Below are 3,783 nucleotides of genomic sequence, written 5' to 3' on the forward strand. Positions count from 1 at the left end.
ATAGCCTGGGGAGAAATGCCAAATGTGGGTGAAGGGGAGAAGGAAAGAAAAGCACACTGCCATGTGTGTTCCTACGCAACTGTCTTGCATGCTCTGCTCATGTACCCCAAAACCTATAATCCAATAAAAAATTAAAAAAAAAAAAAAAGAAAGAAAAGGGGACTCACGTGGTTTTATTCTACCGCAAATACCAAAGGCCAATATTATAATAATAATTACTGTCATTATTTTATTTTTTGACTGGTAACAATAGAATTTATTCAAATGTGCCTTAATATAGGTGCTGGGGCTCACCCATGGTGCTCTTGATATTTAAAGCTCAGATATTCAGTCAGTTTTTCTTAAGCAATGGCACCAAGAAGTTGACAGACAGGTGAATGTTACACACAAGCTCACCGTCTGTCATCTTCATGTGGCCTACAGTCACAGCCAGACATAACACCTTTTTCATTTGGAACTTGATTGTGGACTTCACCTCATCCACTTTGGCCACCATGTTTTCATTATATATGAGCAGAGAAGGGAACTTTCCTGCCTTATTTTGGTCTGGGCCGAGGATTCGTGAAATCTGCTTAATCAGAGCCCCTGAGGCCAAAATTGCATCATACTTCTTGGCCAGCTTCTTGACAAGTTTCTTATTCTTGTTGAGTTTTTTCAGTGCCTCAGTATCTATGCAGGGGATACCCAAGGCCTTGGCCTCGTTACAGTGGTGCTGGTCCCCCAGGACACACACGGAGAACTTGGAGCAGGGAGTGGACTTAAGCCTGATGGTGCCTGAGAAGCGCTTGTCTTCTGGGGGTCACAGTTATTCAAGTTGATCTGTAACTCCAACATCTCCAGGAACTTGAGGCCCTTGCGCTAGTTCTGGCACAGGACTTCCTGCGCCGCCTGGGTACATGGTGTTGTGAGAGACTTCTCACGCCATGCTCACAGGAAGAGCTTGTCATTATTTTATAATAAAGTTCATATGGCATGGCATCTACTCTGTAAGTTTGGGCTGTTCTTATGGAAAGAAGGCTCAAACCCATTGTCTCTGAAGAAGTAAGAGTGCTTACAGGATGGCTCTTCATATGAGTGAAACTGAGAATTTGCATGGATTACTTGTGTTGGTTTGTTAGCCTACCTGTCCTCTGCAATGCAAAAAGTCACCTTGCCAAGTTAGTGAAGGGCCTTGGAGTTCCCAGAGTGATGATTTGATGGGTTTCTGCCTGCAGAGAGTTCATATTAGCAATAGATCGGCTGGCAGCATTTGTGTTATCCAACTTTTAGGAATTCAAGTAATAAACATGAATATCAGTGGTTTGAATAAGAAATATAAACAGTATGGTATTTGGGGGGAAGTGTTCCCATTAGATAGTCCAAAATGGGCTAGGCACTTTTTGATTGCCTAAAATAAATCAATTATTAGGGAGCTATTTGTCTTATTGAAACATCTTCATTCATTGAAAAGAATGTCTAAGCTTCTTACTATCACATATGAGAGAAACACAGCAGACATTAAGAACCTCACAGGTGGTGCTGTTTAACCAAGACACACAGGCTAGCTCTTATGTAAAGGTGAATAAAATTGTACTGAAGGCTTGAATAAAACACACTGGCTCTCAAACTTGGCTACAAAACACAAACATTTAAAAAAGTAATAAAATGCAAATCTCATGGATGTGTATGCCTGTGGGAGTGTGTGCAAATACACATCCACTGATGCCTCAGATCACCTCAAGGAAATGAAACCAGAAACTCTGGGATAAAACTTAGGTTCTGGAATTTTAAAATCTCTCTAACATTTTTCAATAGTTTTAGTGTGTAGCTAGCATTGTGAATCGCTGAACTAAGATTATAGGTAACTTTGGAGGAAGATACAGATGGGAAGAGAGGTAGTTAAAACTTTGCTCTTTTTATTTATGTCATAAATTTCTAGAAAGCCATTGAGAAAACTGTTTAAACACTTTCTACTCTCTCTACTTCTCTTAGGGATAGGAGTGGCAGAGAATTGGCTCTCAGTTACCAAATCTCAGTATCCCACATAAAGAATAAAGTGCATTGCTTTAGAGCAAATACTTGGTTAAAGCATTAGAAAATGTTCTGTTTTTCCAAAGGTAGAAATATTCTCACCATCCTCCCACTTTAATCAAGCCACCAATTGCCATTTTACCTATTTAATTACAGGCTTCCTTTTGAAAGGTTGGCTGCTGAGGAATTAGTTTCCAGGGTCACTGAACCTCTGTGAGCAGCCTCACCTCTGAATGCCACAGAGGGTGCTCATTCTTAATTCAAAGGCTTGTCTACTTAGATCTCTGCTGCAAGCCCTAGGATGTAGTCAACCTGCAAAACATTGCTCAGAAAGAAAGTTACAAGTGCTCGACCAGTCCCTGTAAGGATATTGAATTCAGTTCTTATTTTTAACCATGTTTAAAGATGGGATCTTTTCTTTTCATTTCTTATGATAAAACCCATCTTTCATTCTGTGAGGTAAATCAAAGCAAGAACAAAACAGTATAACTGGTGCCTATGACAGTTTAATCATGATATGGACATATTTCTGAATGGTAAATATGAATGTGAATTTTTTTATGAGTGTGAACTGATACTGATACCAAGAAAAAATTCCGCTACCATTGTCAGAGAACAGTTAGTAAAAAAAAAAAAATCCATCTCACTCAAAATTGCTTCTCTCTATCATTGTTCTTTTTTTCTGACATAAGCACATTTTAATATGTTTGCTTCAGCCTCTGAAGACTCTGGTAGATGTGTACAAACTGGTCTGAGTTTCATTCTGTTTCAAAAATCAATAAACAAAGGTGTCATCCTGAAAAATTATTGCAAACTCTTCATTACAAATGACAATGAAGGAAACTAGAAGAGCCAGATGGAGTTCTGAATCCCAAGTGGGTGTTTTGAGTATCAGAATAGGCTGGAGTAAAATATATAAATAAAAAGTAAATAAAGCCAACTCTGTTTGACTTGCAAATTTGTTATGAAATAAATATGGAATGCCTCAATGCTAGCTTAACCAACCCTTCTTCTCTGAAAAAATATTGCAAATTTATTTAGCTTCTTTCCTCCTTGAAGATTCTCAAACATTCTATAAGTTATAAGTAGAGATGTTCCCCCAGAGAAATAGAAAAAGAACATAACAGAAAGGGGCAGTAAAGATTGTCACCCCTTCAATGATGTTAGAAACTATTCAAATTCAGAATAATGATGATATTCCTTACTCCAATGTATGTATTAGGCAATTTCCCAGGTTTTATAGTTGAATAGTTTATGTTGGAATAGTAAGTCACCATACAAAAAAAGTTTTTATTTAGAATTTATTTGTGAAAAGGAAGATAAAACATTTATTTTTATTACTTAAAAAAAGGAAACACTTTTTAAAAAGTGACTACTCATTGACACTAATTTGAGAGAGTTTCGAAAACATTTTGAAACATTTCAATATTTCAATCAGATTGGAGAGGACATCCTTCAAATGATAAACATATTTATTTCAGAGCCTTCCCAAAGAGAAAGAGTTGCTCCCTTACTTTGTTCACGTGTTCTTTAGGAATCTAAGGGAGTAATACATCTTTCTGTCTTATAATCTCTGTTGATCCAAATTCACAAATATTTAGCCTATGGGATGTAGCACTATGTTTTGTGTTTTGCTCAACTTGGATTTCAGTGAGCTTTTCTAGAACAAGTTGGATCTTTATCTCCTCTCTTTCCTAGACTTGAAGGCTTTGTAATCACCCAGTTAGGTTCTTCTTGCCTACTACCCAGAAAAAGCTAATACACTGAGAACAG

At 37.4% G+C, this 3,783-nt stretch overlaps 1 pseudogene; it reads right to left on the reverse strand.

The window, feature by feature from the left end:
* Positions 1–271: 271 nt before the first annotated feature.
* On the reverse strand, positions 272–925 carry LOC100411829 (large ribosomal subunit protein uL1 pseudogene; annotated as a pseudogene).
* Positions 926–3,783: the final 2,858 nt, after the last annotated feature.

The sequence above is a fragment of the Callithrix jacchus genome, chromosome 13, assembly GCF_049354715.1.
Source record: "Callithrix jacchus isolate 240 chromosome 13, calJac240_pri, whole genome shotgun sequence".
Classification (NCBI taxonomy): domain Eukaryota; kingdom Metazoa; phylum Chordata; class Mammalia; order Primates; family Cebidae; genus Callithrix; species Callithrix jacchus.